Source organism: Saccopteryx bilineata, chromosome 7 (assembly GCF_036850765.1).
Source record: "Saccopteryx bilineata isolate mSacBil1 chromosome 7, mSacBil1_pri_phased_curated, whole genome shotgun sequence".
Classification (NCBI taxonomy): domain Eukaryota; kingdom Metazoa; phylum Chordata; class Mammalia; order Chiroptera; family Emballonuridae; genus Saccopteryx; species Saccopteryx bilineata.
In genome coordinates this window covers 53,438,948-53,454,481 of record NC_089496.1, presented here as the reverse complement: position 1 = coordinate 53,454,481, position 15,534 = coordinate 53,438,948, and the positions used below count along the sequence as shown (strand labels likewise).

Sequence of the window (15,534 nt, the reverse complement as noted above, 5' to 3'; positions counted from 1 at the left end):
TAGAGTGGCTCTGGTCTCAACAGAGCGACGCCCCGGAGGGGCAGAGCATCGCCCCCTGGTGGGCAGAGCATCGCCCCCTGGTGGGCGTGCTGGGTGGATCCTGGTCGGGCACATGCGGGAGTCTGTCTTACTGTCTCTCCCCGTTTCCAGCTTCGGAAAAATACAAAAAAAAAAAAAAAAAAAAAAAAAGAAAGGAAGAAAATGCCACCAGGGATCAGACTTCGTGTCTGGAGAACAGGATTGGGGGTGAGTCTTATTTTCCATTGTATCCCCCTTTTTAGATATTTTGAATTTTGCATTTTACAAAAAAAAATTTTTAAAAAGGAGCTTTTGGAAGTAAAAAAAAAGAAAAAGAAGAGAAATTCATGGGCAAAAACATCAGTGTGGTGATTGCTGGGGTAGGGGGTATAGTTTTTCTTAAAGAATAAAATAAAAAGGAAGACCTATATTCAACTTGAAACATTTCTCTATTACATACAGCACTCTGAAATATTAGGAAATAGAAAAATATATTTAACTCAAAAATTTGTTTTCCCCATTGATAGGGACAGAGAGGAGCATCAACTGGCTGTTCTGTCCAGCTATGTGGTCACCGACCACTTCTTGTATGTGTCCTGGCTGGGGATCGAACCCATGACCTTGGTGCTCCAGGACTATGCTTTATCCTAGGGGTCCCCAAACTTTTTACACAGGGGGTCAGTTCACTGTCCCTCAGACCGTTGAAGGGCCGGACCATAAAAAAAAACTATGACCAAATCCCTATGCACACTGCACATACCTTATTTTAAAGTAAAAAAACAAAACAGGAACAAATACAATATTTAAAATAAAGAACAAGTAAATTTAAATCAACAAACTGACCAGTATTTTGATGAGAACTATGCTCCTCTCACTGACCACCAATGAAAGAGGTGCCCCTTCCAGAAGTGCTGCGGGGGCCGGATAAATGGCCTCAGGGGGCTGCATGCGGCCCGCGGGCTGTAGTTTGGGGACCCCTGCTTTATCCACTGGGTCACCTGGCCAGGGCCTAGAAAAAGATGTATTTTAAATGAACTCCATGGTTCATATGATAATGGTTTCATATCTAGAGTTGATAAAAAAAAAAACTACCACTCAACAAGAAAAAACAACCCAACTAAAACAGGAGCAAAGAGCTTGAATGGATATTTCTCCAAAGAAGATCTGTCAACGGGGCCGTTAAGCACTTGAAACGATGCTAAGGTCAGTGGGCTCTAGGAAAATGTAAATCAGAACCACAACAGGCCATCTCCCACTACCTCACACTCATTAGGGTGGCTCTTATTAAGGACATTAGAAAGTGCTGACAAGGATGTGGAGGAAATTGGGACCCTGGGCCATGCTTAGTGATCAGGTAAAATACAGTGTATCCATGAAGACTGGTGCACTTTTTTTTTTTTTTTTTTTTTTTTTTTTGTATTTTTCTGAAGCTGGAAACGGGGAGAGACAGTCAGACAGACTCCCGCATGCGCCTGACCGGGATCCACCCGGCACGCCCACCGGGGGGCGATGCTCTGCCCCTCCGGGGGGGTTGCTCTGCCGCGACCAGAGCCACTCTAGCGCTTGGGGCAGAGGCCAAGGAGCCATCCCCAGTGCCCGGGCCATCTTTGCTTCAATGGAACCTTGGCTGCGGGAGGGGAAGAGAGAGACAGAGAGGAAGGAGGGAGTGGGGGTGGAGAAGCAAATGGGCGCTTCCCCTATGTGCCCTGGCCGGGAATCAAACCCGGGTCCCCCGCACGCAAGGCCGACGCTCTACCACTGAGCCAACCGGCCAGGGCCAAGTCTGGTGCACTTTTGACCAGTCACAGGAAAGCAACAAAAGACGATAGAAATGTGAAATCTGCACCAAATAAAAGGAAAACTGTCCCAGTTTCATACCTATTCAGTGCAGTTTGATGTGGGCTCACGCACAGATTTTTTAGGGCTCCTTAGGTAGCTATCCCGTATAGCCTCTACAGACTCGTCACTGACTGATGGCCTACCAGAACGGGGTTTCTCCACCAAACTGCCGGTTTCCTTCAACTGCTTATCCTACTGAGTAATGTTATTCCTACGTGGTGGCGCTTCGTTATAAATGCGCCAATATTCACGTTGCACTTTGGTCATGGATTCAAATTTAGCAAGCCACAGATCACGTTGAACTTTCCTCTGTACCGTCCACATCTCGACTGGCATGGCCGTGGGCTGCTCCGCTGTATACACGGTGTTCCGTCATCATCTGCGCATGTGCACATGCTGCCACATCATCCTACAGAAACGGGGAGGATTTTCCTTTTATTTGGTGCAGATTTCACATTTCTATCGTCTTTTGTTGCTTTCCTGTGACCAGTCAAAAGTGCACCATGACTTCACGGACACACTGTAGCATAGCGACTATGGAAAACAGTTCCTCAAAAAATTGGAAGTAGAATTAGCATATAACCCAGCAATTCCACTTCGTATTATACAGCCCAAAGAGCTGGAAGCAGGCTCTGTAAGACCCGTATTCATAGCAGTCTTACTCACAGTAGCCAAGAGAGGAGAGCAACCCAAATATTCACGGTCGGATGAATGGATCCATAAAATGTGGCATAAACATGCGATGGAGTAGTATATAGCCTTCAAAAGGGAAGGGAATTCTGACACGTGCTACCACATGGATGAGCCTTTAGGACATTATGATAAACAAACCAGTCATAAGAAGACAAATACTGGCCCTGGCTGGTTGGCTCAGTGGTAGAGCATCGGCCTGGCGTGCAGAGGTCCCGGGTTCGATTCCCGGCCAGGGCACACAGGAAAAGCGCCCCTGTTTCTCCACCCCTCCCCCTCTCCTTCCTCTCTGTCTCTCTCTTCCCCTCCCACGACCGAGGCTCCATTGGAGCTGGCCCGGGTGGTGGGGATGGCTCCTTGGCCTCTGCCCCAGGTGCTGGAGTGGCTCTGGCCACGACGGAGCGACGCCCCGGAGGGGCAGAGCGTCGCCCCCTGGTGGGTGTGCCGGGTGGATCCCGGTCAGGCTCATACGGGAGTCTGTCTGTCTCTCCCGGTTTCCAGCTTCAAAAAGATACAAAAAAAATAAAATAAAATAAAAAATAAAAAAAGAGGACAAGGCCCTGGCCGGTTGGCTCAGCGGTAGAGCGTCGGCCTGGCGTGCGGGGTACCCGGGTTCGATTCCCGGCCAGGGCACATAGGAGAAGTGCCCATTTGCTTCTCCACCCCCCACCCTCCCTCCTTCCTCTCTGTCTCTCTCTTCCCCTCCCGCAGCCAGGGCTCCATTGGAGCAAAGATGGCCTGGGCACTGGGGATGGCTCCTTGGCCTCTGCCCCAGGCGCTAGAGTGGCTCTGGTCGCAGCAGAGCGACGTCCCGGAGGGGCAGAGCATCACCCCCTGGTGGGCAGAGTGTCGCCCCTAGTGAGCGTGCCGGGTGGATCCCGGTTGGGTGCATGCGGGAGTCTGTCTGACTGTCTCTCCCCGTTTCCAGCTTCAGAAAAAAAAAAAAAAAGACAAATACTGTATGATTCCACTTAGGATGTGAGGTATATCAAGTATTCAAATTCACAGACAGGAAGTAGAGTGAGGAGGGGCTAGAGGCTGGGCGTGGGAGGCCGTGGGGAGGGTGTGTTGTGTCATGGGTGTGACGTTTCACTTTTGCAAGATGGAGAGTTCTGGGTACTGCTTGCACAACGGTGTGAATATGCCTATCGCTACGGAACTGGACACTTTTTTTTTTTTTTTTGTATTTTTCTGAAGTTGGAAACAGGGAGGCAGACAGACTCCCGACTCCAGCATGTGCCCGACCGGGATCGGCGCGCCCACCAGGGGACGATGCTCTGCCCATCTGGGGCATCACTCTGTTGCAACCCGAGCCATTCTAGCGCCTGAGGCAGAGGCCACAGAGCCATCCTCAGCGCCTGGGCCAACTTTGCTCCAATGGAGCCTTGGCTGCGGGAGGGGAAGAGAGAGACAGAGAGGAGGGAGAGGGGGAGGGGTGGAGAAGCAGATGGGCGCTTCTCCTGTGTGCCCTGGCCGGGAATCGAACCCGGGACTCCTGCACGCCAGGCCAACGCTCTACACTAAGCCAACCGGCCAGGGCTGAACTGTACACTTAAGAATGGTTAAGATGCTAAATTTTGTACGATGTGTATTTTGCAGCAATTAAAAATATTTGTAATCCCTCCTCCTCCTCCCAAAAAAGAACCCTGCGGTAGAAACAGGGGAGCTGCCTATGGAGATAAATGGCTGTGATTCAGAATATAAATATCCCAAAGGAGGTAGAAACAAAGCCTGTGTGTGTTGGGGGGGGAACAGGGGATGTGGGTAAGGGACCTTGTCCATGACTTCCCAGAATAGAGGCTGATAGTTTGGGCTGCAATTAGAATGCTGTGTTTATGGGGTGCAGAGGGATGGGAAGAATTTCTAGGTTCGGCGGGGTGGGGGGGAGGGTCGTAGAAGTCAAGGATTTGCGATGTCTCTGAATGCTGGACCGCAGGATTCGGACCTTGTCCCCGTCTGGTCGTGAAAGTTTTTCGAATGGAGCAGAGTCATGATCGACATTTTAGAAAAGTGTAGTTTTGGGAAGGATGCAGGGCGGTGTGGGAGGTGGGGAGGTTACTTACGAGCCTGTCGAGAGGTTCTGGGGGCCTCAGACCTGTGGTCCGTTTGCAGGGCTGTGCCTGTTTTACGATGGCGGCCACGGATTGTCAAACAGGGTGGTGTGGATTCCGTCTGGATTGGCTGTTTTTCGTCCAGGGTTGAGCCCGGGGAATTAAGATGCGGTCAAAGAGGTCTCACGGGACTTGTCGGGAGCTCTTGTGGGCACAGCTAACGAGCCAGACGGAGCTGTTCTTCTTGGTTCTGTCTTAATCTTGTGAAATAATGCCCTTCTGCCGTGTGTGTCTGTGTGTGCACATGTGTGTGTGTGTGCACGCGTGTGCACAGTCCTGCAGCCTGGTGCAGGCTCTTTGTTCCTGGTGATGTGTCTTAGTCTTTCCCTCATAATGAAGAGACACGCTTGGGTTTTCTCCTTTTTCTTCTCCACTTTGTCTCACTCGGGTCTCGTTTGGGGAGTAAACCACGCAGGGCTCCTTTGGTTCTTAACCAGCTGACTTTGCCTGTTCTGTTCTCACGGTTGCCACTGACCTTCCTTTCCCTGGAAAAAGCCAATGTAGGTTGCTCTGTGAGTGTGGGCTGTGGACCTCCCTCCCCCACGTCCAGGTTGCTCTGTGAGTGTGGGCTGTGGACCTCCCTCCCCCACGTCCAGGATGCTCTGTGAGTGTGGGATGTGGACCTCCCTCCCCCACGGCCAGGATGCTCTGTGAGTGTGGGCTGTGGACCTCCCTCCCCCACGTCCAGGTTGCTCTGTGAGTGTGGGCTGTGGACCTCCCTCCCCCACGTCCAGGATGCTCTGTGAGTGTGGGATGTGGACCTCCCTCCCCCACGTCCAGGTTGCTCTGTGAGTGTGGGCTGTGGACCTCCCTCCCCCACGTCCAGGATGCTCTGTGAGTGTGGGATGTGGACCTCCCTTCCCCACGGCCAGGATGCTCTGTGAGTGTGGGGTGTAGACCTCCCTCCCCACGGCCAGGATGCTCTGTGAGTGTGGGATGTGGACCTCCCTTCCCCACGGCCAGGATGCTCTGTGAGTGTGGGGTGTAGACCTCCCTTCCCCACGGCCAGGATGCTCTGTGAGTGTGGGATGTGGACCTCCCTTCCCCACGGCCAGGATGCTCTGTGAGTGTGGGATGTAGACCTCCCTCCCCCACGGCCAGGTTACTCTGTGAGTGTGGGCTGTGGACCTCCCTCCCCCACGGCCAGGTTACTCTGTGAGTGTGGGGTGTAGACCTCCCTTCCCCACGGCCAGGTTACTCTGTGAGTGTGGGGTGTAGACCTCCCTTCCCCACGTCCAGGTTGCTCTGTGAGTGTGGGGTGTAGACCTCCCTTCCCCACGGCCAGGTTACTCTGTGAGTGTGGGGTGTAGACCTCCCTTCCCCACGGCCAGGATGCTCTGTGAGTGTGGGGTGTAGACCTCCCTTCCCCACGGCCAGGATGCTCTGTGAGTGTGGGGTGTAGACCTCCCTTCCCCACGGCCAGGATGCTCTGTGAGTGTGGGGTGTGGACCTCCCTTCCCCACGGCCAGGTTACTCTGTGAGTGTGGGCTGTGGACCTCCCTCCCCCACGGCCAGGTTACTCTGTGAGTGTGGGGTGTAGACCTCCCTTCCCCACGGCCAGGTTACTCTGTGAGTGTGGGGTGTAGACCTCCCTTCCCCACGTCCAGGTTGCTCTGTGAGTGTGGGGTGTAGACCTCCCTTCCCCACGGCCAGGTTACTCTGTGAGTGTGGGCTGTGGACCTCCCTTCCCCACGGCCAGGTTACTCTGTGAGTGTGGGCTGTGGACCTCCCTTCCCCACGGCCAGGTTACTCTGTGAGTGTGGGATGTGGACCTCCCTTCCCCACGGCCAGGTTACTCTGTGAGTGTGGGCTGTGGACCTCCCTCCCCCACGGCCAGGTTACTCTGTGAGTGTGGGCTGTGGACCTCCCTTCCCCACGGCCAGGTTACTCTGTGAGTGTGGGGTGTAGACCTCCCTTCCCCACGGCCAGGTTACTCTGTGAGTGTGGGGTGTAGACCTCCCTTCCCCACAGCCTTTCTCTCATCTGGCTTTGCTTTTCTACTGTGAGCCCAGCTCCATCTGCTTTCTGCCACAGAGACCTTTTATTTTTTTTAAATATTTCTTCCTTTCCCTGGAGCAGAATATGTTTAGTACACACACAAAAAAGCTAGAGATGTTGTTTTCCAAAGTTTCCCTCTAAACAAATCGGAGTTCCATATAAATTCATCAGGCCTTAATGATCTTCCTGTGACAGGTGAGGAATCTGATTTAGTGGCTTTGGGGACATTGGGCTGTTTCGTCTCTGCATGCGGTGTGCGTGCCTTTCCACTCTTTGCGTTTAAGAACTGTGAACAGAATTGAGAGAGCGGCTAGGAACCACGCCCGATTTTAAAGGCAGAACCCGTTCCCTGGCCAGGTATCAGATGGCTCCGTGCATTCCTCCATCTCTTTATCGCTGTAAGGCTCAGGTGCACAGGTCAGGGGGCGTACACCTGCACACCAGTTAGTAAGGGGGTGGGGTGGATTTCAAAGTGACCCATCTTGCTAATTTTTCTCTCCTGCTGGGAGAGATACAGAAGGAAAAAAAAAGAAAAGACAGAGAAAGTGTTTTCTGATCTGCTTCTATCGAAAATCCTTAGTCAAAGAAGCCAAAAGGGAAAGATTGTTCCTTGATTATGGAATAATAATAAAAAAAATGATTGTAAGAGTGATTTCTCTGAAGTGTGACTCTCTCTCTTGGGGCCCAGGTGCAGCCTCATTAGCACTGATTGGCCTCGCTTTTACTTTTCACAGGGATTGGGTTGGATCTGAAGATTAGTCGTCTCCTTGGGCTCCTACACAGAATTCAGCTGTAGAGTGATATTGACCGCCGGATTATTGTCTTTGCTGATGGTGCCTTTGACTGGGGAGTCTGTTGGTGGGAAAGCACCCTGTTCAGACCGGAGCCCAGGGCTTCAGCAGGGGTGGTCTTGTTGGTTCACCAGCGCGCTGGTCTTGACCCTTGCCTGGCCGGTGTGGGCATACCAGGGGGAGAGTTAGTCATGCTGGCCGGCCCCGTCACTTGCAGGAGGTGGCTGGGGCAGGGTGACGCTGGTCACATCTGCTTCACATTTGAAAGTTAGAGCAGGCTGGAACGGTTATAAGACTGTGTAACAGATGATAATGTAACCACCGCAGGAAACAGTGGGAGTTCAGAACTCACTGCAGTTTTTGTTTTAAACATGGGGTTGCTTTTTAAGTACTTAGCTCTGTAATTTGCTCTTCTGTTTGCCGAAAGCAGCACGTGGGAAGAGTAGGCTGTAAACACGGCAAAATGTGTTTCTGGCGTTAACTGAGCTACGGCGGGCCGCGTGACACCTTAAAGGTCACGCTGACTTGGTGGCATTCCCAGTTCTGCGTGTTGAGGACGCAGTTGGATCGGGTTAGCTCCCCTTTGGGTGTTTAAGGAGCCGGGTGAGACACATAGAAGAGAAGTTGCGAAAGGGCCCGGGGTCCAGGGGTGCCCGCCTCTCCCGGCTTCTGCTCGGCTGTGAAATGTCAGATTACGGGCGCCAGCGCAGAGGGGCCGAAAGGACACGGAGTGATGGGGTTTTCTGCGCCCGTGAAGCACAGAGACGACTGTAATGACACGTTTCTGTGAATTGATGTTGTATAAAGATTGGTCCTTTCTGCCTGACCAGGTGGTGGCACAGTGGATACTGCGTCGGACTGGGATGCGGAGGACCCAGGTTCGAGACCCCGAGGTCGCCAGCTTGAGCGCGGGCTCATCTGACTTGAGCAAAAAAGCTCACCAGCTTGGACCCAAGGTCACTGGCTTGAGCAAGGGGTTACTCGGTCTGCTGAAGGCCCGCAGTCAAGGCACATATGAGAAAGCAATCAGTGAACAACTAAGAAGTCACAACGCACAACGAGAAACTAATGATTGATGCTTCTCATCTCTCTCCGTTCCTGTCTGTCTGTCCCTGTCTATCTCTGCCTCTGTAAAAAAAAAAAGAAAAAAAAAAAAAAGATTGGTCCTTTCCTTCCTTTTGTACCCTCTGCCCGTCCAACCATTCGCCAGAAATGAATGAGACGCGAGCGTTTACCTTTCATGCAGTGGGTGGAATTAGTTGCGTGCCCAGGACCCTTCTGTAAGTTGCAGCCAGAAGCCGTGGTCGCAGGCATGAAGACATCAGTGACTCCTCCCAGTCCACGTTGATGGGGAGTGGCGAGGAACTGCGGGGCAGGGGAGAGGTTAGCGCTGCCCCCTGGGATGGGGCCACGTCACCAATTCAGCTCTGCTCCTGTCCGTGTGACCTGGGGGAGATAACTCAGACACTCTGAGCATCAGTTTCTGTCTTTGAAAGTGGGATGAAAATAGGGCGAAGGTAGGGAATCAACTGAGGTAATTCACGTAACAAACATTTTATTATACTATCGACACAGTGATATAACATTTTAGACAGCACGAAGCAATGAACCTTCCTTACTGGACTGAAATTTTCATTTCATTGGTTTTAATATAAAATTGTTTTTTTACTCCTCCCCCCGCCCCAAAGCATTGCTTCTTTCAGAGTTTCTAGGTTTGATCATTTGTGGGAGAGTGGTGGATTTTGTGAGTGAACCATCAGAATATCTTTAAAAAAAAAAAGACGAAACAAAACCTCACTGTACTGATAGTCAAACGATCTTTATGTGGGTGTTAAATGTTTGTACTAAAGTTAACACCCCAAATGGAGCAAATTCTAGGTATACTTTTGGCAAAGGAGAAATAACGTTTTAAATATTTCTTGGAGGATTCTGTTAGGTACATCTGACTTCTAAAACTGACTTCTTTCTTTCTTTCTTTTTCTTTTTTTTTTTTTTTTACAGAGGCAGAGATAGACAGGGACAGACAGACAGGAACGGAGAGAGATGAGAAGCATCAATCATTAATTTCTCGTTACGCGTTGCGACTTCTTAGTTGTTCATTGATTGCTTTCTCATATGTGCCTTGACCACGGGCCTTCAGCAGACCGAGTAACCCCTTGCTTGAGCCAGCGACCTTGGGTCCAAGCCGGTGAGCTTTTTGCTCAAACCAGATGAGTCCGCGCTCAAGCTGGCGACCTTGGGGTTTCAAACCTGGATCCTTCCGCATCCCAGTCCGACACTATCTACTGCGCCACCGCCTGGTGATGCTAAAACTGACTTCTATGTGCAGTCTCCTAATGGTTCTCTCTGCCAGCGTGTGTGAAGAGGTGGCCTGCCTGCCTGTCTCACTAATTGAGTAACAGATGACTTGGCTGGGGAGAGGTCTCAGGGTGACGGCGTCGTCTTCAGCACAACAAATCTCCATTAGGTTCCGAAAAATTTCACCATTCGGAGCTGCTAGGTATTAATTTCAGGTGCTTCAAATTTCTTGCGTGGCTCATATATTTTTATCTGGCTCATAGGTTCCCTAAAATCTATCAAAATTGTTACTGGATTTGCTTTCTAAGCCATTGACAGTAATGACCACGGTGATGTTTCCTAATACCCCTTGATGTGGAGGAGACAGTAAGAAATAAGTTTCCTACAGAACTGAAAAGATCAAGGAATTATTCTCAGGACCACTGAGCTGTTAAGTTAAAAAAAAAACCAAAAACCTATTTGCTGACCAGTAAAAAAATAATTTAGTTTCACTTATTATTACTGCTGCCTATTTGCAAATAGAGTACAGGACATACCTTTGGTGCCGAGAGCGGGAATATTTAGACGTTTCCCAAAGCGTGCGTGTCATTGTGTGCCACGCCACCAGCCACTGGACGCGCTTGTTAGAGGTGCGCAGGTTTGAAGTAAAGATCGGACGGGGAATCGAACAGTGTCATCATCAGAAGGGGACCCAGTTTCACGACCGTGTTCACCTGGCAGCAGAAGTCAGAAGTGGGCTCCGAGCACGGGAGCCATGGTGATGGTGGCAACGGGACGAATGGGGACGGGTAATTCTAGTTCTGGGGGGAAGGGGCCATTCCATGGGTTTCTGATATCAAAGGGAAAGAAAGCCGGAAGCGCGGCTCACAGAATTCCAGAAAGCTGGAGCAGAGCGCCTGGGAGGTGGTTCTGCTCCAGCAGAAACCGGCCGCCTCGCCATTGACAAAGCCAGGACTTGCGTCCAAGCCTTCCAGTTCCTAGTGTCACGTGGAGCGTGGGAAGCGGAGGAGAGGCGTGGCCCTTGAACAAGGTGGGCGGGTGGTTCTTCGGGAGTGACACGTGTTGGCTCTCGAATGGCCTGCTCTGCCCCCCACCCCCGCCCCGTTTGTCCCTTTTGCTCTTGATTGGTATGGAATGGAATGGAGCATCTGACACAACCATGCCAAGCTCTCTTCCCATCATGGTTGTGAGTGGGTATCTCCTTGGCACCTGCAGACGCTCTCCACAGGGTGTGTGGAGAGGGGTGAGACCTGGTGCTTCCCTTTAGAACAAGGGTCTGGAAACTTTTTGCCTGAGAGAGCCATGAACACCACATATTTTAAAATGTAATTCTGTGAGAGCCATACAACGACCTGTGTATGTTACGCATTATCCAATAAAAATTTGGTGTTGTCCCGGAGGACAGCTGTGATTGGCTCCAGCCACTGGCAACCATGAACATGAGTGGTAGGAAATGAATGGATTGCAATACATGAGAATGTTTTATATTTTTAACGTTATTATTATTTTATTTTTATTAAAGATTTGTCTGCAAGCCAGATGCAGCCATCAAAAGAGCCACATCTGGCTCGCGAGCCATAGGTTCCCGACCTCTGCTATAGGGACTACGGTCTGGTTCGGGGGGGGGGGGGGCAGAAGGGAACACACAGCCCTGGGTACCAGGTGGGGGGATGGCTGGTCCACGCCAGGGAGTTGGGAGCTGCGAGCCGGCACTGCGGTTATTAGAGGGCTCACCTGAGGCTCCTGGAGGAGATGAACATGATTAGGTTGGATGATTCTGAGAGGTTTCAGACTCACCTGACACTTACTTTTAGAGCTGGGAGCTGTCTGCAGCGGTTCCCCTGCCTGGCGGTAGACTGTCTGGTACCACTGCACAGGCCCGGCGCTGCTGTGCACGGGACGGCCGCGGGCCTCAGCTGGAGCACCCCATTCTGCACCTCACCCTCCGCATGCCCACCAGCAGATCGAGGTCTCCCCACTGGTCTCCTGGGCACCCCCTGGTTCCGGTTACCTTATCCCCTTTGTGTTTCTTTACTGGCGAATAGCTAAAGCTTCTAGTTAAATGTGAGTTTGGTGGGTTCCTTCCATTTAAGGTGATTTTTATGAAGAAATTGTTGCAGTGAGATGAGGTATTCATTTATAGTCCATAAAACAGCAGCAGCTGGCCCGAACTGTGGGTTTTTCTGGGGCTCAATTCGATTCCTGGGTGTTCTGTGTCGTGAATTGTTAACTTGAAGATTGGGACATCAATAATGCCATTAAACGTTGTAAGACAGGTCCATTTAGGAAGAGCGGCATCGGAAACAACTGTACTTCACGAAGCCCAGCTTGTTTTCCGTCTACCTGGATATCTCTGCATTCGCCTGGTATTTCTCATTTTCGTACAAAGAAGAGCCTATCAACCCGATCGAGATGGATTTAATGTAACCAAGAAATAGGCAGGACATCAGGGCTTGAGTTAGATTGTGTGAGCCTCCCCCCAGCACTGACTCTACGGCAATGCTTGTTCACCTTTCTCTCTATTCTTCTCTTCTTAGTTTAATGCAGGGAACCCCTCCTCAAGGGAAGTCAGTCTCTTTTGAAACGTGGTGATAGCAACAGAGCCCAGGACAGGGAGAGGAGAGTCGGGGCTTGGAGCTCAGGGCTCGGAGCTCGGGCCTGGGGTGGCCTCTCCTGGAATCCTCAAGACGCCAGAGCACAGATCGAAAATCACTGCTTTGAAGGAAAAAGAAGCTAAACGCTTCCTAAAAGTAAACTGTTAATTGAAAAAAAAAATTTTTTTTAATGCCTTGTAGTTGAATGGGTGATGAAAAATTACTTGATTCTTGTCATCCCTCTCTGCTGCCTTTAGACATGAGTTTTGTGCTACGATTTATTGAAGGAAAAGCACCCCCAAATCAACCCCTTGATATATATGTATATATATAATATATATACAGATACACATTCATAAATACCTCCAACTGCCAAGTACAAGCGTCAGAGGAGAGACGGGAGTGTCAGACAGCTGCACCTGCTCACGCGCGCGCCCTCACACACCCAACACACCGTTTGTTGCCAGTGGTTGAGCCATGCCTCCCTCTCCGTCCACACCTCCCCGACATCTGTCATGTTCTGAGGCTATCGGAGACAGTTTACACGACGGGAAATTCTGAGGTTAGCTTATCTACATAAGTAAAACTGTTTTGAGTAATAGGTTCCTGGCAGTGACTTATCTCCCCAATAAAACCCCGTGGAATGTGGGCTGCCTGGGGGCGAGGTGCTGCAGTGTGTACGGCTGTGGGCATGTGTCCCTGCCCTCGGGGACGCAGGCCCACGGCAGGTAAGGATGAGGAAGCCAGGGGGGCGGGGTGCTGGGCTGGGCTGGGCTGGGGGGCCTCGGGTGTTACGGGGTGCCCAAGACGGGCACCTCATTTGGACGCAGTGGGGCAGGCTGGACTTCCCGGTGGAGCGGCAGCTCGGCCGCCGTGGAGGAAGAACAGGAGTTGCCAAGACGAAAGAAAGGCGAGGAGAGTGATGGGGACCATAGGGAGGACTTGGAGAAGGGCCTGGGGACAAGGACCGGCGCGGCGTGGCTGGGTGGGGCCGCGTGGTGGGACAGGGTGGGGGGCGGCACCAGACGGAGCCGTGTGTGTGTGTGTGTGTGTGTGTGTGTGTGTGTGTGTGTGTGTGTGTGTTGGTGAGAAGAGCTATGGGCGATGGAGGCCACTGGCGGGGGTGGGGGCGCCCCGAGGGAATGCGGCTTGTACGGAGTCACGAGGGGCCGCTTGGGCCAACCGCCGGCTGGGCCTTGGGCAGCTGTCCGGAGGGTGGAGCCATTCTCTGAGAGCAGAGGGCCAGGGAGCGTGGGACGCCCCCGCAGTTCGTCTTTCCGCAGCTTCCCCCAGGGTCCCGTCTCTCGTACAAAATCGATCTTTCTCCGTGTTATTTTTACGGCCCCCTTAACCTCATCACAAGGCTGGAGTGATTCACAAGGACAGTGCTTAATGCTCAGTATCGACGTGGGCGCACGGATCTGTCTTCGTTCTTTCAGGAGAGAGCTGACGGGAGGCCGGCACAGGGCAGGTGCTCGTGAGTGTTTACTGACCTCAAGGGAATGAATCCCGAAGGAAGAGACGCCAACTCAAATCTCTCTCTCCGTCTCTCTCTCTCTGTCAGTCATTTCTCTGCTCCTCCCAATACCCTTTAGGCTGAGCTAATTTCAACATCAGTTGTTTCCTAATAAACCCACAGGGGTCCAACCAATGAATACGAGGACAAAGGACAACTAACAAAATACTGTGCGTTGTAAACAGTTCAAGCGCACAAACCTCGCATTTTACGACTGGATGGATCCCAAATTCCCTTAATGATTGGATAAACTGATACGATCATCGAAGAATAGGGAAAAGCTTTATGGACTCGGCTCAACGGTTCTATTTTGGAAATTATTTATAATAGAAGAATAATTGATGAATTGAAAAAAAAAAAAAGTTGTGCCTGCCTGCAAACTTCATTTCAACACCTCTCTTGAGAATGGTACCAAAGGAAACTTAATTTTTTTTTCTGTAGTTGGAAACGGGGAGGCAGTTAGACAGACTCCCGCATGCGCCCGACCGGGATCCACCCGGCACGCCCACCAGGGGGCGATGCTCTGCCCATCTGGGGCGTTGCTCTGTTACAACCAGAGCCATTCTAGCACCTGAGGCAGAGGCCATGGAGCCATCCTCAGTGCCTGGGCCAACTTTGCTCCAATGGAGCCTTGGCTGCGGGAGGGGAAGAGAGAGACAGAGAGGAAGGAGAGAGGGAGGGGTGGAGAAGCAGATGGGCGATTCTCCTGTGTGCCCTGGCCAGGAATCGAACCTGGGATTCCCACACACCAGGCCAACGCTCTACCACTGAGCCAACGGGCCAGGGCTCAAAGGAAACTTATTTTAAAATAATATTTTGCATGTTACTTAAAACATCCGTTTATAAAATAATTTTATGGTACCACACTAAATTAAATTTAGCGCCGCCTGATTTACCTTTTGATGCTCAGTAGTGTTGTTTTCTTTTTAATCGCTTATGCCACATCGTCTCAGTTGCTAAGAGCCAGTCGCTAAGTCCCGCCCACCCTCAGGAACGTGAGGATGGGGCTCCTCATTAGGAAGGGGGTCCCGTTCAGCACGGCGCAGGGACATTTCTAAACCATAGAGCTCCGCTGTGTTCTGTTCGTATCCACGGCCGTGTCTGCAGTCCTGTCTCAGCTTCCGCACATCGAGTCATTGAGAAAAGTCATGTCAGGCTGATGGGATGTCACATAATATATACGATGCTCCAGGCCCTGGCCGGTTGGCTCAGTGGTAGAGCGTCGGCCTGGCGTGCGGGGGACCCGGGTTCGATTCCCGGCCAGGGCACATAGGAGAAGCGCCCATTTGCTTCTCCACCCCCCCTCCTTCCTCTCTGTCTCTCTCTTCCCCTCCCGCAGCCAAGGCTCCATTGGAGCAAAGATGGCCCGGGCGCTGGGGATGGCTCCTTGGCCTCTGCCCCAGGCGCTAGAGTGGCTCTGGTCGCGACAGAGCGACGCTCCAGAGGGGCAGAGCATCGCCCCCTGGTGGGCAGAGCGTCGCCCCTGGTGGGTGTGCTGGGTGGATCCCGGTTGGGTGCATGCGGGAGTCTGTCTGACTGTCTCTCCCCGTTTCCAGCTTCAGAAAAAGAAATACAAAATATATATATATATATATATATATATATATATATATATGATGCTCCACTGGCTTTGGCAGCCGCTGGCTCCTACTGGTCAATCACCTAAAAATAGATGTATG

The 15,534-nt window shown here is 51.6% G+C and overlaps 1 protein-coding gene and 1 non-coding gene across 2 annotated transcripts in view; one reads left to right on the top strand and one right to left on the bottom strand.

Annotated features, from left to right (window-relative positions):
* The window catches only part of IMMP2L (inner mitochondrial membrane peptidase subunit 2), a 650,984-nt gene that overhangs the window by 12,471 nt on the left and 622,979 nt on the right, over window positions 1-15,534 (top strand). The gene's annotated exons all lie outside the window — the stretch shown is intronic.
* Window positions 1,721-1,796, bottom strand: TRNAA-UGC (transfer RNA alanine (anticodon UGC)). The gene has a single exon. It is a non-coding gene; the product is annotated as a tRNA-Ala (tRNA).